This window comes from Erythrolamprus reginae, chromosome 3, assembly GCF_031021105.1.
Source record: "Erythrolamprus reginae isolate rEryReg1 chromosome 3, rEryReg1.hap1, whole genome shotgun sequence".
NCBI classification, from domain to species: Eukaryota; Metazoa; Chordata; class Lepidosauria; order Squamata; family Dipsadidae; genus Erythrolamprus; species Erythrolamprus reginae.
Window position 1 is genome coordinate 145,188,465 of NC_091952.1, and position 25,354 is coordinate 145,213,818.

At 39.8% G+C, this 25,354-nt stretch overlaps 1 protein-coding gene across 1 annotated transcript in view; it reads right to left on the reverse strand.

Annotated features, from left to right (window-relative positions):
• ZMAT2 (zinc finger matrin-type 2) overlaps positions 1-25,354 on the reverse strand; it is a 70,208-nt gene that overhangs the window by 15,720 nt on the left and 29,134 nt on the right. The gene's annotated exons all lie outside the window — the stretch shown is intronic.

The following is a 25,354-nucleotide window of genomic DNA, read 5'->3' on the forward strand; positions in this document are numbered from 1 at the left end:
TTTACATTTTTTAAAAAAAGATGCTAACATCCTACAAAGTGTTGTGGTTAGCTCTGGCCCAGATCCTGCCCCAAGGACTGTGGATGTGGGGGAGACATCCACATGCTGCAGGCCTGTTTTGCCCCCGGTGGAATTTGCTGATGAAGGCTCCTCTGACCAAGAAGACATGAGTGACAGGGAGGAGGAGAGTGTGGCAGACACCTCAGAAGGAGATCAATTATCTAGCTCCTCCTTGGATTCAGAACAAGAGTTAATGATACAGCCACGCATGCGGAGAGCGATGCATAGGCAACAACAACTGAAAGATTATTATCAAAGAAAATGAGGCCACCTGTGGTTGGGTGGGGCAGCCTGTGGGTTTGGCCATTGTGGAGGATTATCTGATCGTTGTGTTTCATGACTGCTTTACTGACTTTGACCTTTTGTGTGCTGATTTTCCCCCCGCTTTGAAACTAAACCAGAGCAAAGTGTGTTTCACTTTGTGAAAGAAGAAGGACTGTGAATTGCCTCACAGCTGCAAGCTAAGTATCACAGAACTGATAAGGGACTTGTACAAATTACCAGCTTGTTTGGAGACCAGTGCTCTTTGCTATACCAAAAGAGGGCTTAGTTTATGTGAATTTTCATTATAAAGAACATTGTTTTGAATTTTCAAATGTGTGTGTGTCTGAAATTTGTACCTGTGAATTTTTGGGAGGAGTGTACCAGAGAGCCCGACAGAACACAAAGTATGCAGATAAGAGTAACAAAGATGATGAAGGGTTGAAGGCTAAGGAGTACATTGAACAGTTGAGGAACTAAGTAGACCTAACCTGTCAAAGACATGGATTAGGCGTTGGATACTCACCTGAACACCTCTTCTCATGCATAGAAAGGAGACGGTAGTCACATGGGCTTAGCTCACTGTCCTAACCAATCAGGACCGAGCGACAAGTCTTTAAAATGACTGCTGGATCCGCCCCTTCCCCAGTTGTTCACAAATCCAAAGACCTGACTCATATTGGCTCTCGATTTAGTCAATTTTCGGCCAGGTAAGAATGAAAGAAGCAGTTAGGAAAAAGAAGAAAGGTAAGTAAACTCAATTAGGGAGAGAGGTGACTACAGTGTCCATTCTACGCATGAGAAGAGGCGTTCAGGTGAGTATCCAATACCTATTCTCCATGCTGGTGAAGGAGATGGTAGTCACGTGAGTCATACCAAAGAGATGTGTTCCATGGGGGGGGGGGTGACCTAAGGGTCATGAGATACAACACTTTGAAGGACCCTCCTGCCAAATGCTGCATCAGCAGAGGCATAGGAATCGATTTTATAGTATTTGATGAATGAATTTGGAGAGGGCCAGGTGGCTGCCTTGCAAACCCCTTCTAGGGGAGCTTGGGTTGCCCAGGCTGCTGAGATTGATGCACTTCTGGTAGAGTGCGCTGTAATTCTTCTGGCATTGAGGCTGTTTCGTTTGCCTTGGCGATGGTGCACCTAATCTATCTTTGTAAGGTCATGGAGGAGACCTTAGTGCCCAGAGAACGGGGATAGGCGACAAATAGAGCCTTGGACTTATGAAAATATTTTGTCCATTCTATGTAGATTTTCAATGTTTTAGTCACGTCTAATGTATAATGCTTAGGCGATAATTAGGTTTGGTACAGATTGATGGGAGAATGATTTCCTGAGTTCTGTGGAACATGGTATTGACTTTTGGTAAGAAGGTGGGGTCCAATCTAAGCACCACTTTTTCAGAATGAAACTGGCAGAGGTCTTGTCCGATGGAGAGGGCTGCCATGTCTTAGATGCGTCGAACTGAAGTGATAACAACAAGGAAGGCTACCTTACATGAAAGATGTCTTAGGGAGGACTCTAAATGGTTCATATGGGGGAGAGGTGAGGGACACCAGAATCAGAGATAAGTCCAAGGTTTGGTATTGATGGATCACAGGAGGGCAGATGTTAGTTACTCTTTTAATTAGCTCTTGTATTGCAGGGAAACTGTGGAGTGGCTTGCCATTGGGGCTCGCAATCACCGAGGAAAGTGCCGCAACTTGTCGACGTAAAGTGTTAGCTGAGAGGCCCAGATGGTATCCTCGCATCAGGAAGCTAATAATCCTGAGGAGAGGAACATACACAGGTGAGATACCTTCCTTTCAGCACCACTCGCAGAATTTGGTCCAGGTGTGGCTACATATGTGATTGGTTGCCGGCCCCCTGTAGGCCTGCATCACCACTATAGAATCTGGGTCATAGTCCTGCGACTCTAGGCCCTCCTGATAACCTCCATGCGGTTAGATGGAACCGGTTGGTGTCAATGTTCCCTCTAATTTTTTTTCGGTGTGGGCGGAAAGGTATCATGTCTGAGCGGCACATTTTCATGCCTGGGCGTGGATCGGTTAGAAATAAAAGAGAGTCATGTGATCTCAGGGCACACACCCCAACGGTCATAAATATGAAACGGCAGCAAAGTTTTGATCCTGTGATCATCGGGCTGCTGCAAAGGTCCTAAATGTGAAAAGGATACATATTTCACTTTTTTCAGGGCTGTTGCGACTTTGAATGGTCAGTAAATGAACCATTATAAGTCAAGGACAACCTGCCTTCCCCCCTAGATGTTTTCTGTGGAGCTTCAAAATGGACTCCTGATCTGCTTCTAAAAGAGTGCACTGGTCAGACAGATAATCCTCGACTTCTGTTCTGACCCCAATGGAGGCCAATGTTTCTATGTCCTGAGTAAGACAGTTATTAAGTGAGTTCTGTCTCACTTTACCACCTTTCAACAGTCGTTAAGTGAATCCATGCAGTTGCTTGTCAGAAGTTCCCAAAAGTTGTTCACATAACCCTGGGACATTGCCACCATCATAACTACGTTGTCAAGTGTACAAAGTTTGATCCAATAACCTCTTCATTTTTTTAACAAAGTCCTTCCTTCCTAGAAGGAAGAATAGAAAGAATAAAACGGAAAAGGGGATTAAAAGGGGATGCAAAAAATAAAAAAGAAAAGGGTTCAGTTCAAAGTTATGCTTAAATTAAAGAAATTGGATTTTGAGAAAGGTTGATTAAGCTTAGAGTATTTGTTTGCTCTTTTTTAACGTTAATTATTTTTTCTATTTAGATATATGAATTTAGGAATTGCTGATCTGTTTTAATAAAGTTAGAAGTATTGATTATAAGATATGTAGTAGGTGAAACTGTTAGATTAATGCATAAATGGAATTGAATTTAGAATTGTTGAAGAGATTAATGATATTAATGATTTTTAATTGATTGAAAATAGATAATATTTAGAATGTTTTTCCTTTTTTTTCTTTTCTCAAATTGACTGAAATTTAAGATTAATAATTCAGTAAGAAATGTAGATAAGTATTAATTGGCTAAATGTTAGATGGGCTGAAATAATTTTTAAATTTTGGATTAGGTAAATGTACTATTTAGAGGGGGGAAGAAGTCTGAAATTTGTATATGTTTTGTCTTTAATTTTCTTTTGTTAATATCTCATTGGCTATACAAGGTTTTCTTGGTTTATAGAAAAATGTATAAAGAAAGAAGGAAGCACTTTGGCATAATGGTTAATAAGTGAGAAATATAACTGGTGTTATATTTTTTGAAGGAACATTAAGGAGGGAATTTAATTAAAAGAAAAGTATGTACCTGGATGACAACATTAGAAAAAAAACCTTTTGCAACTTTTTTGATGATTGATATTAGTTACTAACAAAATACCGCATTTTATTCATGGAAAATTAGATGGTACATTGTATTGTTTGAATGTATTTTACACCCCCCCTAAAAAATTCCTTCCTTCCATTTCTTCTTCCTTCCTTCCTTCCTTTTCCCCTCCATTTCTCCTTCCTTCCCTCCTTTCCTCCCTCCCCTATCTTCCTCTCCACGTCTCTCTTCCCTCTCCCTTTTTTCCCCTTCTCTCTCATTTGTTTCTTTTTCCTCTCCCTCATTTTTTCCTTCCATCATTTTCTCAATTGTCTTTCTCTCTCTCTCACATTCCCCCCCCTCTCACCTCCACATATAAACACCCCCCCTCCCATCCCCTGTCTAAACTGCTTTGTGCGGCAGTGGTGCGGCACGAGGCGAGCGCAGTCTGAAAGGAATGAGGAGAAGGCTGCGCTTCTGCTAACGGAGGCGGGAAAGCAAGCCAAGGTCGCCTCAGGTGAGCACCACTCTTCCCCCTCAGCCGCCTCTTGAGGTGGGATGGGCTTGACCCGCCACTGCTCTTGGCCGCCTCGCTTCTCCTCACAGCCAATGCCATGTTTTCCCCCACCCTTCAAAGTGGGGATGCAGAGAAAACCAGGAGAGGAACAAGCAGGTCCTGAGGCCATACATACCTGCATTTTCCTCCCCTCAGAGCAGCAGTGCCCTCCTCCGCTCACCCATCCGCCACCCAGAGGCAGGCGTTTCTCGCGTGGTCCCTGCCGGCAGCGCCCCATTTTGGATGCCCGTGACGACTAGCCATCCCCATCCAAACTGGAGGTGGTGCCGGCAGGGACCCTGCGAGAAACGCCCTCTGCCGGGCAAGTAATACGGGGTGCATGGCGGCAGCTGAGGGGAAGCTGAAGGGCGTCCCTCGGTGCTCGAAAAAGCCCGTGGGGCGTTCTTGATCAGCGCAAGGGGGCTGGCCTCCATTAGCCCCCACATCTTCTGCCTTCTTCTGAGGTCGCAGGGGAGGTGGGCACGCATGACGGCAGCCCCAGACAGAGCTGGAGAAGCAGCACCGGCTTTGCGTGGGCTAGGAAAACTCTGTGCCGTCTTTGGGATTTGCCTGCACCATAGCGCGCTGCGCAGGTTAGAGGGTACATTGGTCGGGGTCCGGGTGGAAGGACTCCCCTTGTCGTAACAAACCCTCAAAGTGGGGTGCCGTCATGGGGGCATGATGGAAAGCACTTGCATATCTGCAAACCAGGCGCTTCTTGACCAGTCAGGTATGATTACGATTTGAGCTGTCTCGGACAGGATTTTCTGAATGAGATCCAATAACATTGGAATGGGTGTAAATACGTAGAGGAGTTCTTGGGGATGAGGACTCCTCAAGGCATTTGTTGCTTCCACTCCCAGCTCTGGATATCAGGAGAAAAATTGGGGTAGTTGAGAATTGGCTGCAGTCACAAAGAGGTTGACTGCAGGGAGTCCGAATCGGAGACAAATTTGGTTGAACAATGTAGGGAGGAGATGCCACTCACCTGGATCTAGTGTCTGGCAAGAGAGCCAATCTGCTCGTGGATTGAGATTCCCCAAGATTTGGTTTGCTGAAAGGAATTGTAGATGTCTCTCAGCCCACAAGCCTAGCCTCATTGCTTTGAGCATCAGGGTTCTGGATAAAGTTACATCCTGATGACATATATGATTCTTGGTTGTCTGTCAATATTAGTATATGTTTCCTCTGAGTTAGAGGAACCTCTGGTGGGCTCAGTAGGCGCAGTACCCTCTCCAGGCTCCAAAGGATTTCCTGGAGCCAGGGAAGAGTAAAAACACTCCCTGGAACCCAAAAACACTCTCCCAGAGCCCCTGTGCAAGCCAAAACCAGCTGGCCGGCAAACACATGCATGTTGGAGCTGAGCTAGAGCAATGGCTTGTGTGTCTGCAGATATGGCTCCGCAGGCCACCTGTGGCACCCGTGCCATAGGTTCACCATCACTGATATAGAATAAAAACTCCAGGCCTTTTTGGTTTAAAGGAACCCTTTGAATTGATCTAATAGAGATAAGGTGATTGATTGCCTCCTCCATGAGGGTAAGAGAGTTTTTGTTCTGGGGAACTGGGCAGAAAACAAAAATATTGGGGGGAGGAAACAAAAATTCCAGGAAGAGCCCCCCTTGGATAGTAGATAGGATCCAGGGGTCAAAACAGGATTGTTACCAAGCTGGGAAGAAACAAGTTAGGTGACCTCCAATGGGAATGTTTGGGAAGTTACTACCTGGAGTATTTAAAAGATTTGGAACACTTGGTTTCCTCTCTGACCTCTGTTATTTCTGCCCCTGGAACCCCTGTCTGATTGGGATTGGGAGCGAGGGGCATACTGACCTGTAGTTCTTGGCAAGGTGTAGTTGGAATCTGGTTGGCGAAAGGAGTGCCGAAAGAAAGGATTGAACCTTGTGGTTGCCTTCTTGATGGTGGGACTGAGGATGTTTCTTTTATCAGAGGTTTCTGTAAACAGCAAGTCCAGGAGTTCTCCAAAGAGACCTTTGCATTTAAGTGGGCCTATTGCTAATTGCCACTTTTGGCGTACGCCTGCTTGCCAGGGCTTGAGCCGGTAGAGCCTTCTGGCTACAGTGGAGATCGCAATTCCATCCTGCGATCCTCAACCTTCATCACTTCTTTGACCTCTCCAGGCATGGCAGCAGCCGAATGGAGTGACTTGATTGGCTCATCCACTTTGGGAGGTGTGATGAGGTCCTCATAGGAGGGCTCTACCTTGAAGAACTTCTTGTCTTTAAATGAAGGAGCTGGTCCCACAGCTGGAAAGGACCACTGTTTCAGGAGAGCCTCACAGAAGAGACGGGGCATGAGAATAACATCCATCTGAACAGAAGGGACAGATATCTTGCTCTTAGTCCTCAGAGGCAGGCTCTTTTGGCTTCTCCAGATCTAGCCCTGTGGCTAATCGGGCTTTGTGGAGGAGAGATTTAAAGAGGTGAGATAGAAATATGGAAGATGAAGCAGGTGACATTTTTTGGAACATCTTCGTCTTCAGAGAGCCCCTGGAAGGGGTCATCTTTGGAAAGAGAGTCCTCTCTTTCCTCTTCTTCCTCTATTTTGTCTGATAAGGAGCCCTCTGGAGTCTGGGGCTATGGCACAGACCTTCTAGGAAAAGCCATTGTCACGGGCCTATGAGCTCTTGAGGTGGGAGGAAGTGGATGGTAAGTTAGCAGATTGCAGTCTGGCTTCTATTGCCTGGGACATGGCAGCCGCCATCATAGCCTAAAACTCAGGTGAAACCTGTGAGAAAGACTGAGAGGGTTGAGGATCAGGTCTAGGTTCCTGAATTTGGTCTGGAACTGGTAAGGCCTCTTGACTCTCATCCTGTCCCACTGTCCCTGAACCCCAAAGGTCAGATTGGGTTCTGACTAAATTGGGTTCCCCTGTTCTAGGCAGATATGAGATCGTTGTATTGTCAGGGGATTGTTCTCTAGTCTGTACTCTCAGCCTCTTTGCTGATTTATCACAAAGTTTTTGCACTGCCTTATCTCTCCTTTTCTTGGTCCTGCTAGGATGAGAGGCCTTATCCTTGTTGGGCCTACGAGAGGGTTGGCTTGTAGAGGCAGGATTAGATTCCTCCTCAGATGGCTTATTGGTTTTTTGGGTACACTTTCTACCTTTGGGATTTTGTTCGGAGTTCTTGGATGCCATGAAATCTGATACATAGAAGATGGTACGTTCCAATAGGTAGAGCAAGAACTGATTTTAGTATAGACTAATAGCCCAGCCTCCGATCCAAGAGGCCTCTGTACTTCCTATTCCCCCAGAGTCTCTCCTGGGAGAAGATGGTTAGGAGGTACAGGCTTCCTAGGCCCCCAAAGTGCGGAATAGCTCTTATTTGCAATTTGTTATTGAATTTGCTTAATTAACCCACAGGGGGGACCTAGGCAGGTAAGCGTGGTGCCAATTAGGAATAATAGTGGCTTGCTCGGGCTGTGCAGGGCTAGCTCCGGTGGCCCACATGGTTGCGGACGTTGGTGCCTAATGGAGTTAAATTTAGGCGCAATTGGATCCAACGCCTAAGCAGAAATCTAAGTTAATTAAGCCCTGCAACACACATAGCGGTAGGCTAAAGTAACTAGCTCATGCTGAGGGAGAACTATTTTTAGTCGTAATGGCGTCTGGAGACTTGCAGCAAGAGAAACAAAAGCTGATTCTCTGCATTGTAAATGGGCTCTAGGAGGAGGAGGGGATGCTGTCTCCCCCATTGTGAAGACGCTGCAAAAGCAGCGGCATCAATGGACGCTCTATGGCCTGTTCGCTGCTCTTGCAGTGTCTTGTACAGCACACTTAAAATTACTGCGCCTCACAATGGGGGAGATGGTATCCCTCCTCCTGGAGTCCATTAAGATGCAGAGCATCAGCCACAGCTGGGCTGAGCCAGTGTCTCGGGGTGGAAAGAAAGTCGCATGTCTCCCCAAGCAACCAAGTTGCACGCAACACCAAGAAGCACTGAAAGAAGGACCCGCAAGATGAGAGGCAAGTACAGGGGCGCCTCACGCTCTGGAATATGGAGTGAGTCTCTAGCCTTTCTTCCACCCTTTCCTTCTCAGGCCACATGAAGAGTGACTAGGAAGGCAGGACAAGGGGCAAGGCCAGCCAGACAACAGGAAGCTACAGCAGGGGGATGAAAGAGCCACATGCAGCTCAGGAGCTGCACATAGCCGACACCCGCTCTATATAAAACATTTTCTTGGAGTCCTATTCTTTGCTATATGTAAAATTTCAGTCCTCCTTATTATACAGTATACATAAGAGCTGACTGAGTTCAAGCGTTCAGTTTTGTTATTTGATAAAGACATTACAAAAAGAAGAGAAATACTATTCAGTGGCCATAGAAGTTTTGAAAACAGACCTTGTCCTCAGTGACAAGTTATAATCAATTTGTACCTAAAGCAGCAAATGGCATGTTCCAAGTCAAAATACATAACTGTCATCAAAATGAGCCTAATTATTTTGGTGTATGAGACAACATTTTCCATAACAGCCACACTCTACAAGTTAAAGATTCATAAATAAATACAGCTTAAAATAAATTTCAGTTCTTTCATGACTTCCAAAACCAAATGATCACAAAGTAAACATCATCTATCTCATTCTGCATAACAGTAAAATTAGCTGTTATTTTTTTCATTTTATCTTCAAAGACTGAGCTTTAAATTTCAGTTCATGCATTGGAGGTTTCTCATTACTTTATGTAAGTTTTACTTGTTTCATTCAAGACTTCCTGATCTTCTTATAAAGTGACTAATAACTGACACACTGACATATTAGCTATCAGCAGACACATAAATATAAACAATATCTACATACAATGCATAAGAGACAATCAACAAGCCAAAAATACCAAAACAGCTCTCCACCAGCAATCAACACCCAGATGAGCATAGATTAAATAGCAACAATTAAAAAATTAATTCTGGGATATCTCTCTCTAGGATACAATTTCCTACTTTAAGGTACAAGGCACTCTTTATATTAAATAACTGATGAGCATTTCTATGAATCTTTGTATATCTAGTAATTGTTAATAATCAAGACTAATGCTTTGTTAAAAAATGTATGGCTGAATTTTTTACTTTTGTCTCTGCAACCCCACTTCCAATGCCATTTTTTAAAATCTTCAGTGAATAATTAAGGTTCAGGTTACGTAAGTGAAGAGGGCAATACATTTAAACTGTTTCATATATGAAGCATAAAAGGACACTACTTTAAGGATTGCCCAGCTATATTATCTTTTTCAAAAACACATCAGCAATTCCAGTCCTCTCATACGTTGATGGTGATTGGACATTGCTTCAAGATCAATACTATAACCTCTGGCTTTGGTTGACTTGATAGCACAATATTGTCCTCTAATTAAAAAATGCAATGGCAACAACCTCTCTTGATTCTTGCTATTGGTTTTTTGAAGTCGCAATAAGGAATGTTCTCTAATGAGGTTTAAAACACCGTATCTCTTGACAGCATTTCACAGGCCATTGACAGTTAACTACAGGAATTAAAAAGCATCCAAATTCAAAGAAAGCAGAAACAGCTTAAGCAAGCAATGTATGTCTTTATGCTAAATAATCGAGGACTTCATTCTTGTCAAGGCATAATAATAATGTGGGGCAGAGAAGGGTTTCAGCAGGTTCTGACTAGTCCTGGAGAACTGGTAGTGTAAATTTTCAGTAGTTCAGAGAACCGGTAAATACCACCTCTGACTAGTCCCGCCCCCATTTATTCTCTGCCTCCTGAGTCTCAGCTGATCAGGAGGAAATGGGGATTTTGCAGTAACCTTCCCCTGGAGTGGGAAGGGAATGGAGATTTTGCAGTATCCTTCCCCTGCCACACCCACCAAGCCATGCCCAGCCCACCGAAACAATAGTAAAAAAAATTGAATCTCACCACTGTTGTGGGGTTGAGGCCCATGCTTGATCTCATCTTTAAATTCCTAACCCTATCTGCAATTTTAAATACCAAGGGCAGTTGACAGACTTTGTACTGCCCCTAACTCTCTACAAGATAAGCGCCAGAACCTGGGCGTTCCCATTTACCCAATCCAATCCATGGCTGATAATACTAAATGGAATTTAAGATCCTGCCTACTATGAAAATAATGCTCATATGAGATTGTTGGTCTGTGTTTTCTAGAACAATGCTAGCGTGAGATGGGTTGCACCTTCCAAGGGTACAAAATACGTGAAATGTGATATGAGAATTTAAACTGAACTCTCTGAGGACTGGAGATGAAAACCTACCATGGATGAAGAAATGTGATACTAGTTCCTAAGCCAGGGGTCGGCACCCTTAAACACACAAAGACCCATTTCCCACAGAAGAGAAAACACTGGGAGCTACAACACTTTTGACATCTAAAATGAAGATAACACTGCATATATTATTTTTTACCTTTATGCTATGTATATAAAAACTATAGTGTGTTACATTTATGAAATAAATGACCTGCTACAGAGGAAACACAGTTTTATTTCTGCATGCAACAAAAACATTTTGAATTAAAAAAAAAGATAGGTCGAAAAGCTCAACAAATCACGTGCCGGTGGGTGTAGCACATTGGCAGTTGTGACCCATATTTTGAGTGACAGAGCCACAGCAGAGGGATGAAAGAGCCACATGCGGCTCCAGAGCTGTGAGTTGCAGACCCCTGTCCTAGGCTATTTAGTTAGTGTACACAGTGAAATACCAGAACAATTCACCCACAGAATTCATAGTCTTATTCTAAATACGATGGCTCCAAGAATATGATACATAAAGGAGGATAATGTTTTAATTTTTAAGACAAAAAGAAAAATATGACTAGGTATATATTAGGGCCATGCAATCTTGGTGTAAGGAATGGTGGATAGGTGATATATGAGCACCTCTGCATGCTCCAAACCTCTTTGCCTTCAATTCTCAAATGCTGCATATCTCTGTTAAATACAAGGCCTATTTAGATGATTCTCATTATATCAGTGCATTGCAATAAAAGAATATAAGTTGTTCAAAAGGGACCGGGTCAGGAGCAAATGAAAGGAAGATTTGCATTTCATACTAAAAATATTCAAATCTGCACATAACCCCAAGGGAATGAATATGATGCCACTCTTGAGAATAGTAAGAACACCAAGGTTTATTAAAACTTTAATTACTCAACATCTATTGGTAGACAAACTCAGCCATTTTTCCAAGTCATTGCTGTTTTATTTCTTTTGTAGAAGCTCCACCATGGAACTTGAAGACCATATAGCCTAAGCTTAATCCTAGCCAATAATAAAAGGTGATTATTTGAAAGAAATGAGAACTTTTGGCAAGTACCACATAATGCAGCAATAATGCCAACAATTAATAACTTTCTCCTCTAATTAAAATTAACTGTCTCCTGGAACCTCACCAGGACTAGAAATGTTAAAAACATCCACCCTAGGTGACTAATGGTTCTAGAGCAGTGGTTCTCAACCTGGTGGTTGGGACCCCTTTGGGGGTCGAATGACCTTTTCACAGGGGTCAACTAAGACAAATTTCCCATGGTGTTAGCAGCTAAAGCTTCTATTCTGGCACCTTGGAACATATTTTTACAATCCAATCAATCAAGCATTTACAGTGGGGGTGTCCCTCTGACCTTCCTGCTAATCAGCTTAAAACACTGTTGGGAGAATTGGCACTAGACTAATGGTTGGGGGTCACCACAACATGAGGAACTGTATTACGGGGTTGTGGCATCAGAAAGGTTGAGGACCATTGCTCTAGAGGAATTCCAGAGGTTACTTGACAATATTCCTTATGAGCTGACATGTCTGCAGAAAGCTGTGATGCCTTCCAACACAAGCCATTGGTCCTGAGCAGCCTTTCTCTGTGCCCCAAGTTTGGTGTGTACCTGAATTTATTTAGGAACTCTGAGAAACGAAGCATCAGAAACAATGCACTGAATTTTAGGGGAAGTAATCCCATTCACATGTACCCACTTTGGGTACCTATGGTGTAGAGATAAACACCATTAATTCTCCTCCCTCACTACATTGATCAGTTTTGTTTAGGACAGAGAATTCCTTTTTAGGGAAGGATGAGCAAGACTTCCGGCCAAAGCATTTTGCCCAGATTCTGTAATGATCTGCAGGAATATCCTTAAAAAGACAGCAGGAGGAAAATTCATAGCCAGTGCAATAAGAGACATTTTAGCCCACAGAAAGAATGGGAGCATGGTCTCTCAAAAGAAATCCTTTCTAGTTATCTGGAAAGTAAAAGTAAGGAAGAAGAGGTTATTGTAACTTCATAATAAAAGTAGTGTTAGCTCTAATGGTATCAGTTGTTTCACTGGACTACAGAGAACACTCACTTAATGCCTATGCAGTGACTATTTGAAGTTACAGTGGCAACTGAACAAACGTAGCTACATCCAGTTCAGAATTTACACTGATTGCAGTCATATGATCTAAATTTGGGCAATTGGCAACCTACCTGAACTTATGATTTAAGGGTTCATAGCTGCAGTGGGTTGTTCCTGCTTTGGACCAGTTCTTAGACTGGCTCCGCCCACCTGCCCAGAAGGCTTCTATGCATGCGCAGAAATAGCGTGAGGGCGCACATGAACCATGGTGATCTAATTTAGAACCCATCATTGGTTCAATGCTCCTCCCCTTTACCTTCCCATCTCTGCCCTTTTGGTCATCCTGCAATTTGCCACATCTCCCACATTGGGCTCTGCTGGCCCTGACACCTCAACTGACTGTTACTGTCTTCTTCCTTCTGTTGCTAAAGAGACGTGTGTGGCCTGGGCCTGAGGCAACTGCTGGCCATGTCAGGCTTTCTCCCTGAGGCTGTGTGTAGTCTTGTCCAAATCAGATGCGGCGTTCTCTAAAGGCTTTGAAGGAAAGGCTGCACATGATTTGTGCAAGGCACCTGCTGCTCCGAGCTTCACTGGAAAAGTATGCAGAGCCCAGTGCTGGCAGAGGCAGCAGGGTGCAGGACAGCCAAAAGGGCAAGAATGTTGGGTTAAAGGTATGGGGGGGGGGAGGAATTGAACAGGAGGCAGAGGAGGCAGTTCCTTATCATATCAAGGCTTGAGGATGAGGAACCAAGCCTTAGATTGGGGTATACCTAGAGCAGTGTTTCCCAAATAGTGGGGGGGGGGCCCTGGGGGGCACAGAGCAATGCCTGGGAGGGGGTGCATGACTCTGGGGAATGTGCTTTTTTCCCCGCAGGGAGTGAGGTTTTTTTCACTGAACAAATAGCACACTGTACAGAGTAAGAGATATGAAGTGCATATAACAAACCCTTAAGAGACACCATGGAAAAATATTGAAAAGAAAGGAGGAGAGAGACTAAGGTAATGAGACAAACCTAAGTCTCCTCAAAGCTAAGATGAGGAAATATAGCAAAATGTATGTAGCGCTTGGCTTCACTGTGACTATGGTGGGAGACAAGGAAAGACCAATATGTTTACTGTGTCTAAAAATGTTGGCAGCGGACCGCATGAAGCCAAATAAATTAAGACGTCATGTAAACACATTATACCCCAAACACGCTGATAAGCTGCTTGAGTTTTTTCAGCAAAAACTGCTGAATATTGCAAACAATTGTCCCGGCGAAGAGTTGGAGGGGTGCAAAATGTTTACTTCTTCCGGGGGGGGGGGGGGGGGGCGTAACAGAAAATAATTGAGAAACACTGTCCCAGAGACTGTTGGAATTTGGCTAACGATGGCAATTGGAACTGCTGCAACTGCTACTAAGTGATGCAATCACATGACATCACACTTTACAAATTTGCATCACATAGCAATAGCAATTCCAGTTGCAATTATCATCATAAATCAAGGGTACCTATACCTGCAAGGGCTGACATCAATCTTGCAAGTGTTTGGTTTGACTGAAAAGTGTTATATTTGGTGAAAGGCAGACACTGCACTCCACCATAAGAACCTTATTCTCTCTGTAAAATGTGCTGATGATGGTATCATGGTTTGGGCTTGCTTTTCTGCTTAGACTATGATTGCAACCCTTGATGGAACTATGAATTTTGAATTGTACTTGCAAATTCTAGAGGAAATTTGCACCTAGACTATCTATCCATCACAAGAAGTGGGTCACGTAGTAAGACAACAATTCAAAACACACAAATTATAGAATAATTAAAGCAGAAGTAAATTAATGTTTTGCCAAGTTAAAATCCTGATTGTAATGTTATGGTAGTACCTGAAAATGTGCAGTTCACATGAGGAAGCCCACCAACTTTCTTGAGCTGAAGCTGTTCTGTAAGGAGAAATGGGCTAATCCAGTTCTCGGAAATACTAAATTGCAGTTATTTCCCAGTTACTGAAAGCAATGATTCACATACTTCTGCCACATAGAGATTTGCAGCTTTGCATCATTTTCCTCAATAAATAAGTGAACACGTATAATGTTTTGACTCATTTGTTTAATTAGATTCTCTATTTAGTTTTAGGACTTGCATGGAGAATAGATCACATTTTAGGTGATATTATGCAGAAATATTGAAAATTCAAAAGGGTTCATAAACTTCTGAGCACCTTTACAATGCCATCTGCTCATTTTAATATCTAAAGTGGCACAAAACCACAGGCTACAAAAAAAAGAGGTCTTTGAATCACTCAGCTCTTAAAGACTACACAGACACATTGATGTAGTTTACCTAGAAACAATACATCATCTGCGCATGCGTCGCCCGAGCTAGACGCACCGAGTGAAAGCTCCCCCACATGAAGAAGGAAAAGTAAAAGTTAACCCTTAACGACCTCTCTAGCTTGGCAAAAGTGGATTGAGAGAAGAACGAACTGAACAAGCTGTGGGAAAACTTTATTAGAAGGAGTTAAAAGTTGAAGTTAGTAACTTTTTTTAACGTGTTTGCGTGAAGAAGCGAGAACAAAGGGAAGATGGCGTCTACTGGGGAGTTGGAAGGAAAGATGGATTCGCTGCTTAAAGGTTTTGCTGACATGGGCAAGTTGCTCCAAGATATGAAAAAGGATTTATCTGCACTGGGAACTGGAATGGCAGAATTGAAACAACAATCCAAAACACAAGATCAAAGAATTGGAAAGCTGGAGGTGGGAAAATCTCGCCAGGAACTTCGCATCATAAATCTCGAAGACAGACAGCGTCAAGCTAATCTTCGCTTGAGAGGTTTCCCCAAAGATTTTGGGGGGAGTAAACAACTCATTCAAGAAATCCTTCAGTGGTTCATTGAGAACAAAGTTAAATGTGAGTTGCAAGAATTTGAAAGAGCGCATTGGGCTTTTGGACCTCGGAAAGGAGACTCAAAGGACATTGTTGTCAGATTTGCTTCAGAAAGAAGAGGTGCAGAAATCTTTAAAGAGTTGAAGCAGATTTTAAACTTACGTTACAAAGCTTTTCCAATACGCGTTTTAAAAGATTTGTCTGCTGAGACCCTCAAGATGAGAAACCAGATGAGAGAGGTATCTTCCCAGCTGTATGAAAATGGAATTAAATTTTCCTGGCGTTATCCTGCTACAATAATTGTGTTTAAAGATACCAAGTTTTTCCAGGCGAGATTGTTAGAAGAAGGAAGAAAGCTGCCTTTCCAATTGGGATTAAATCCAGAGGGAGCAACCCAGAGCCAGGCATCGGTGGACCGGCCAGGCGCAGCAGCAGCAGAAGAGTTGTCTCTCCAACCGTTTCGCGAGGCAGAGCAAAGTAAGGAGGAGAAGATTGCCGCACTTCAAAGAGAGTTGGCTTCGCTCCAAACGGAGAAGAAAGACGAGCCAAGAGTCACTCGACAGAAGAAAAAAATAATAAACTGAACTGAGTTGACTTACTAACATGGTATCAAGTTTTTCAACTAATTAATCTTTTTTCTGTACTTCTTTTTGGTTGTTCACGCTAGTTAACAAGGGGAGAGGAGGGAAGGAGGGGGGAATCTTTTATTATGTTGTAAAATGGGGAAGAAGGGGGGGGCTTTCTGAGGAAACGCAGATCCAGGAGTGCCTCTCAGTAACGGAAGGTTTTTTTCGTTGCCTTCCCCTGGGGAGGGGACGGTCAGGAAAGAGGCACCAGGGTGGGAATTGATTGTAACAAAAAAAAACAATTTTCCGGTAGGCTGTTTTGTTGGAAGGGGAAATGCATTTAGATTATGTAAATGGGTGATTTAGGCCTTTTTATCTCTCAATGTAAATGGTCTTTCATCACAGAAAAAGCGATATAGAATCATGAAGCTGGCTAAGGACAGTAAGGCAGATGTTTTATTTTTATCAGAAACTCATAAGGGAAGGGAAAAAACAGACAGATTAGTCACAAATACTGAGTGGCAAAAAGTTTATGAGTCGAGAGGAACGAATAAGGCAAAAGGAGTTGCCATCTTGTTTCACAGAAGAGTGAATTTTCAGTTAAGTAATATTAAGAGGGACAATGATGGCAGAATGTTATTTATTAAGGGGAAAATAAGAAACAAGTTAGTAACTTTAGCAATCATTTATGCCCCTAACGTAAATGCAAAACAATTTATAACAAATGTAAAACGGAAATTAGATAATTTTGCGGAAGGTATAGTGATTTTAGCAGGCGATTTTAATTTGGAATTAACAACAGGGAAGGGGGAAAAGAAAAAGCTACATTTAAATAAAATTAATATGATGGACCTTCATCAAAACGTAGTTAATAGAGATACTTTCTACTCTGCAAGACATAATAAATTTAGCTGTATAAACTATATGTTAATTAATAAAACAGATAAGGTAATTGTTAAGAAAGCGGAAGTAAAATCTATCTGGCTATCAGATCATGCTCCTCTGTTAGCTGTGATAGAGATAGAGGTTTGTAGCAAACAAAGAATTTGGAGGTATAACCCCATCGTCTCAGCAAATGAGGAGAGTAGAATTAAATTACAAAGGGAACTTAATGGATTCTTTTGTATTAATGCAACAGGTGAGATTAAAGAAACAATAGTTTGGGATACACATAAAGCAGTGATGAGGGGTAACTGCATTAGTACGGAAGCTTTCCTTAGGAAATCCTGGGATGTTAAGAGGAATAATTTATTAAAAGAGATAGATTTAATCCAAGAAACCTTAAAAAATTACAAGAAATAGAGAATGGAATTTATTACTATCATTTAAGAAAAAGAAATTACAATTACTTGATGAGGAAAGATGGAATAAAATGAAGATGATTATGAAACATAGAATTAGAGGTTGGAGCAATAAATCAATGAAGCGAATGGTACACTATTTGAAAAAAAGAAAAGAGAAATCTTATATTTCTGCTTTAAAAGATAAGAATGGTGTAATAAAATGTAGTAATGTAGAAATGGAAAAAATAACGAGAGATTTTTATGGGGAATTATATAAAAAAGTGTATGTTGTTTCGCAAACCTCAGAGGTTAAAAAGGAATTAAAGGAAGAGGATAGTCAAATGTTAAATGCAAAAATTACTAGTGAGGAGATGTCTAGAGTTATTAAGGGATTGAAACCTGCTAAAGCTCCAGGTCCAGATGGTTTTACTGCTGAATATTATAAAGTGTATATGAATGAATTATTACCGCATATGGAGAAATTGTTTAATAATGTAATGGAGACTTTTGAAACTCCACAGACGTGGAAAATGTCAGAAATTATAACGGTCCCAAAACCAGATCGTGATTTAATGGATCCTAGTTCCTATCGCCCCATTAGCCTGTTAAATCAGGATTACAAGATATTTATGAAAATACTGGCAAATAGGGTGGAGAATATATTACCAAAAATAATTGGAGAAGATCAATACGGATTTGTGAAAGGAAGGAAAATTTATGAACCAATAAGAAACGTGATCAATGTTTTACACCATGCTACCAGTACCAAAAGAAAATTAAGCATTTTAAAATTAGATGTTTATAAGGCTTTTGACAAAGTTAACCATGACTACCTATTTCAATTATGTAAAGACTTAAATATGGGAAACATTTTCTGTAGAGTTATAGAAACAATATATAAGGACAACGTGGCTCAAATTAGAGTAAATGGCAATAGAACAGAAATGATTAAAATTCAGAATGGAACTAAACAGGGTTGCCCACTATCCCCAATGCTATTCGCACTAGCAATTGAGACCTTAGCAAACAAAATTAGAAATGATAAGGAATGGAGAGGCTACCAAATAGGGAAACTTGAATTGAAATTAAACTTATTTGCAGATGATGCTATAGTGATGTCTGAAACCCCAATTGAAATGATGAAAAGAATAATGATACTACTTCAGGAATTTAAAGATCAATCTGGACTTAAGGTTAATATAGAAAAATCAGAGATAATATGTTTAAATACTGGCCCTAAAGAGCAAATCGAGATTCAAAAAATCTCAGGATTGAAATTAGGTTGTAAAAAAATGAAATATTTGGGAATTTGGTTATTTAAGAATCCAACAAAAATAATAACGGCCTATTATAACCTAATATGGAAAAAAATCCAGAAGCAGATTAAAAATTGGAAGGATAAAAAATTAGGAAGAATGGCTAAGATTAGGGCCCTTAAGATGATAATAATACCAAAAATGATGTATTTGTTTCAGGTTCTACCGGGTAGTTTTCCTGAGGCAAAATTAAGAGAATGGGATAACAGACTAAACTTTTGGATTGAAGGAGATAAAAAACCCAGAATAAGGAAGCATTGGCAGTTTGCGCAAGAGAAAGAGGGAGGCTGGGGCAGCCCATGTCTAGTATTATATAAAAATGCATTTCAAATGGAAAGGTTAATTGAGCTACAGTTATGGGGGGGGAAAGAAATGGGTAGAATTAGAAAAAGAAATTAATAATATAAATAATAAAGAACTACTATTTAAAAATTGGAGTAGAATTGAAATCAGTACCTTAAGTGATCCTTTTAAAGCATGTTTAGAAATATGGCTTAAATGGTAGAGGACAAGTGGAATAAAGGTATCCAAGCTATCAATGTTACATGTATTGAATATAGGGGATGATGTTAATCTAAGTAGAATTATTAAAATATTAAATAGTAAAGGGGTAACGAGAATTGAACAATTATATGAGAAAGATGGAAGAGTTAGTAGAACTAGATTGGAATGGTGGATTGGTAAACAGAAATGGTTGCAGATTAATGCAATATGTACATATTTAAACAAAAGTGAGAATAAAGAAGCCTTCTTACGGGAAGGAAATAGTTTAGAAAAAATAATAAGTGAAAAGATAAACGAAAGTAAAGCACAAGCCGGCAATATATATAGAATGTTATTGCAGAGAGAAGAAGAAGTAGCTAAAAGTTTAACAAGATGTTGGCAGGATGATTTACAAATAGATGAAAGAGAAATGAAAGAAACAATAGAAAATATATACAAGATTAAAAATACGAGAGTTAAAGAGATGAGAAGAAAAATCTTACATAAGTGGTATTATACACCTGTACAAATTGCACACTTCCAGGGGAAAGAGAAGGGCAAATGTTTGGCATGGGTGCCAGAAAAAAGGATTTTTTTATGCATATGATCTGGGAGTGTGCAGAAATACAGAAATTCTGGAATGTAGTCCAGAATGAAATTAATAAAATGTTAAACATTAACTGGATCATTACAAAAGAAATAGCAATCTTAATCAAATATAGAGAACTAGGAGAATTTAAGGAAATTAAAACTGCAGCATTGGAAAGTGCTCAAGCGGTGATAGTTCTAGGATGGAAAGATTCTACAAAATGGACAGTACAAAATTGGTATTGGTATATGGTGGATCACATACATTTTGAAATTATGGAAATAAGATTAAATAATTTTGATGAGAATAAACTAGAGAAGCTGATGGTGCGATGGAACAAGGTAAAAGATTATATGTTAGGTAGAATCTGTGATGTAAATACGAAAAATAAATTACAATCACTCTTTTAGTAAAATTCGTTCAAGATAGAGCCAAGGATTAATAGATAGATAAACAAGTAAAATTTCTTTGAATCCTCTTGTAGGGGTGGTGGGGGTGACGGGGTGTGTGTGTTGTTTGGTGATGGGCACATGCACTGTGCACTGTTATATGTTTGTTTTATGTAAACCTATAAAACCAATAAAAATTGTTTTAAAAAAAAAACCTAGAAACAATACAGAAATTTTACGACTAGTCTATCCCCAGCATTTCCCCATCAGGGAGGAGCTAAGGAGGCCCTACTTAAGCTTTTAAGCTCAAGAAACTTTGGCTGAGTGCTTTCACCTGCCAAGATAGTAACCAAGCCTAGTGAAAAAGTATAGAATGCAAGAAATATAATTTCCTAAATAACATTCCGCTCCGAGTCTCCGGAGAGGGGCAGCATACAAATCTTATTATTATTATTATTATTATTATTATTATTATTATTATTATTATTATTATTATTATTAATAATAATAATAATAATAATTTGAAAAGAATCATGAAAAAAATCCTTTCTTATATGAACTTAGATGTCAAGTTCCATTCAATATAGATTATGTGAATTGTCAAAGTTTACCTTATGCACAAAGAATATTTAAGTGTTATGGCCAGGAAAACTTGAATTCAAGATCCCTAGGAATTGCAATTTATTCTTAGGAATCTTCATTTAAGACAATTAAGACTGATGTATTCTCATGATTTTAAATAACTCTCTTGGGGCAAATATTTATAATTAAATTGATTATTTTACCCCATGTTTTCTTGTTCAAACAGTCCATAGATTACCTTCAGGTAATAAGTTAAACCAGCAGCAGTCCTTATTAAAAATAGATTAATGAGAGAAGACATAGAGATGAATTATTTTAGTTAAATATCAGGAAGCTTTAAGAGCCAGCTTGTCAAATACTGAATCATTAATGCTACTGATTTTTTTGTTTTTGTTTTTCTCATGTTTTGCTATGTTTGACTGTATTTATGTCACTGCAATTTTTAAATGATATATCTAGATTAAAAATTTGGAAATCTTGAACTAGATTTTTTTTTATTTTGATGGGGAGGATTATCCTACTTTTCTATACTTACAAAACATAAACAATTTATTGGCTGGGAGGAGAAAGGCTTAGTGATTTTATTTGGCAGAGTAAACTTTTCTTTGACTGCAGATTCTATTAATAATATGCTAGGGAATAATCCATTAGGATGGTTGCAGATGCATTACCCACTACAGCTTATCTAGTCAGTGAAACTTGTAGGTCATTAACTCTTTTATTTATAACAGCCCTGTGCAGTGCTGGAAGGTGTAGATAAGGAACATTCAATTTAACTACAAACAACAAATAACTTATAAAAAAGAAATCTGGGTGCAAGCCAATATGGGAAAATGACTTTAATAAGGAACTTGGAGAATTTCAATGCTGTTCACTTTTTATTTTTCAAGTTATTAAAACTATTTTTATTCAAATATTATTCTTTTCTGAAGCTGGGACAGACACCACATTTTTACTCCTATGTACTTGCCTAATCCTTGTCTCTTAAATTAGTTATTGAAGAATTTTTGGAGACACAGGCAACTTACTGCATATGTGGTTAAATAGCCCAGTAATTAATTTCTTTTGGAAAGTAATTCTTCAAAAGCTATCAGTGATTAGCAATCAATTTTACATGACACTGTAATATTATTGCCAATTTCCAGGGGAAATGCAGCTCTGAGACACAAAGATTTAATTACTTGTGGTTATATGAAAGGAGGTTATACTACTTGTAAGTCTGTGCAAGGACACTCTACAAAGTTGGCTGATGTGGCACTAGAATGCTTAAGGGAACAGAGCATGAAATGTCTTCATAAAAAGACTATCCAGTTTTATCATATTTTATTTTTCACTTTTCATTAAAATCTTCTATCATGGTGGCCAAGGGCTTATTTCCAGGTCATCTTGGGTCCAATTCAGGACAGTGGTCACATGCCCAGTCAGTGAAGTGGTGGAAGTGATGTGTTGGTGCCTGGAGGCTGTTAGGGTCTGGATGGGTGTCAACAGGCTCAAACTCAACCCTGACAAGATGGAGTGGCTGTGGGTTTTGCCTAAGGACAATTCCATCTTTCCGTCCATCACCCTGGGGGAGAATTATTGACCCCCTCAGAGAGGGTTCACAACTTGGGCGTCCTCCTCGATCCACAGCTGACATTAGAGCACCATCTTTCGGCTGTGGCGAGGGGGCCGTTTACCCAGGTTTGCCTGGTGCACCAGTTGCGGCCCTATTTGGACAGGGAGTCACTGCTCACAGTCACTCATGCCCTCATCACCTTGAGGTTCGACTACTGTAATGCTCTCTACATGGGGCTACTTTTGAAAAGTGTTCGGAAACTTCAGATCGTGCAGAATGCAGCTGCGAGAGCAATCATAGGCTTCCCTAAGTATGCCCATGTCTCATCAAAACTCCACGGCCTGCACTGGCTGCTGATCAGTTTTCGGTCACAATTCAAAGTGTTGGTTATGACCTATAAAGCCCTACATGGCATCGGACCAGAATACCTTCGGGACCGCCTTCTGCCGCACGAATCCCAGCGACCAATTAGGTCCCACAGAGTTGGCTTTCTCCGAGTCGTCGACAAAACAATGCCGTCTGGCGGGACCCATGGGGAGAGCCTTCTCTGTGGCGGTCCCCGCCCTCTGGAATCAACTCCCCCCGGAGATTAGGACTGCCCCCACCTTCCTTGCCTTTTGTAAACTTCTAAAAACCCACCTATGTTGCCAGGCCTGGGGAAACTGACATTCCCCCAGCTGTTCCATTTTATGTATGGTTTGTTTGGATTGTATGACTGTTTTTTAATAAGGGTTTTTAAAATTGTTTTAAATATTGGATTTGTATCTCATGTATTACTTGTTGTGAGCTGCTCCGAGTCTTCGGAGAGGGGCGGCATGCAAGTCTAATTAATAATAATAATAATAATAATAATAATAATAATAATAATAATAATAATAATGCCAAAAAGATCTTGTCAGAGCAATGGCAACGTGATCTGGTGGGGGATCTATAATTATTCCTCCACTATGGTCATTTCATGCTATGGTATCCTTGAGATTCTCTTAAGAGTAACCCATCACCATCACAGACCCATTTAAGTGGTCTCTCCTGGTGACTGATGGACCTAAATGGGTTCCAGAAGGGGGATATTATAGGGAGTGGGGTTTTGCTGCACAGTCCTGCCAAAGCTCTGGCCAAGGTTTTGGATAGGATTGCACATGTGCAGTCTCTCTTGACCATCTCTCCCAACCTTCCCTGTGGCTCACAGCTGAGCTGTGTTTCTGAAATGAGGTTAAGAGATGATGCTCAGAGTGCTGCTGGAGGAAAATAAGGGATGAATCTGATGGGACACAGGTTTTTTTTTTTACATAGATAATAAAACAAACATACAAATAGACAAATAAAAACAAAACAGTAAATGAAACAAAACATATAATTACAGACATTTGGGAAAAATAATTTCCCCACTCTTTCAGATTATTTGATCAGAGAAATTTTTCCTCTTAAATTGGTATTTGTTTATTAACGTATTGCTTTGCTTATACTTTTCTAATTTCTAATTTATTTATTTTATCGTTGTCCTTTTCTCTAGCCAATTGTAGAGATTTCCCCATATCTTATAATATTCTGTATCTTCTTTTCCTTCTAATTTTTTGGACATTCTGTCCATCTCTGCTCATTCTAGTAGCTTTTTAATAATTATACCTTCTTCTGGTGTTCTGTCTGCTTTCCTTTGCTGGGCTTAAGCTATCCTAGCAGTATCAATATATGGATGGCCAAATACCTAATTTCTTTTTTAATTTTTGTATTAAAGATGCCCAATAAATATAGTTCTGGGTTTTTTTTTTCAAATTCTTGCGATGTTATTTCTTTTAACCAATGTGTTTTTTTTAAATAAAATACCTAAATAAGATACAAAGATTAAAAAGCAGATATATAAAATAGTACATATTATATCATTTTACAATATAATTATTATTTGTTGAAATATTGTACTTACATTCAAGAATAGAAACTATAAAACTGCCAGTACTTCCCCCTCCCTCCCAATTGAACTGTTAATCGCACGGTTCTTCCTTTTTTATTTCATTATATGGCCTATGACATCAGCGGTTATCAAATGTTTGTACTGTAATTCAATTAATCTAGAGTCAGATTAGTTTGATCTTAATTTTGTACCGTATATTGGATTGATTCTGGGACCATCTGATTTATTTACCACTATTATATCTTCTTATATCAACCCAATCGTAGAATTTCTTCCAAATTTCATAATATTTTGATTCTTCTTTATCCTTAAGTTTTTGGGTTAATCTATCCATTTCTGCTGTCATAGATTTTTTTATTCATTTCTCTTTCTGATGGTGCTTCCTCTTTTTTCCAATGTTGAGCTATCGTGATTCTGATTGCTGTAATAATATGTTGTATTAAATAGTAGTAGTCTTTTTTAACTTTCTGATTTATCATGCCTAGAAGAAAAGTTTCTGGTTTTAGTGTCAATTTAATTGTAGTCATTTCAAAAATTCACATTTTAACCTTTTTCAATATTTCTTTTATTTTGGGGCATGTCCACCATAGGTGAAAAAACGTTCTCTTTTTATTTCTGCACCTCCAACAATTTGGTTTCAAGTTTGGATACATTTTTGCTATTCTGGCTGATGCCAGGTGCCATCTGTAGAACATTTTTTGAATATTTTCTTTATATGAAACAGATTTTGTTATTTTGTAATTTTTCCACATTGATTCCCATTGTTCTAAATATATGGTATGTCCTACATTTTTTGCCCAGCTGATCATGTTTCCTTTAACTATTTCTGTTTCCATTTTATAATCAATTAAAAAACTATATAGCCTAGTTATAAAAAAAATTGTCTTGGCCTAATATCAATTTGTCTAATATAGTATCCTTCTCCTGAATTCTGTTATTCTTTTTGTCTTTTTGCCATTTTACCTGAATTTGTGCATATGGCCACCAATCAATAATAATATTTTGTTTTTCCAGTTGTTGTCTTGTTTTGATATTACCTCTCTTGTCTAATATATGATTATAGTTCACTATTTTTTTATCTGAAGAATGTTTAGAGGTGTAAGCGCTTCCATGCTGGAATATCATCTTGGTATTTTAATATAATGCTCTCTCTTAATCTTTATCCATGTCGTTAATAAAGAATCTCTAATTATATGATTTTTAAAATATGTTGGAACTTTATTTTTCTCATTCCATAGGAATCTATGCCACCCTTGTAGAATATCATATCCCTCTAAAGCTAGTAGTCTTTGATTTTTAACCTCTATCCAGTCTTT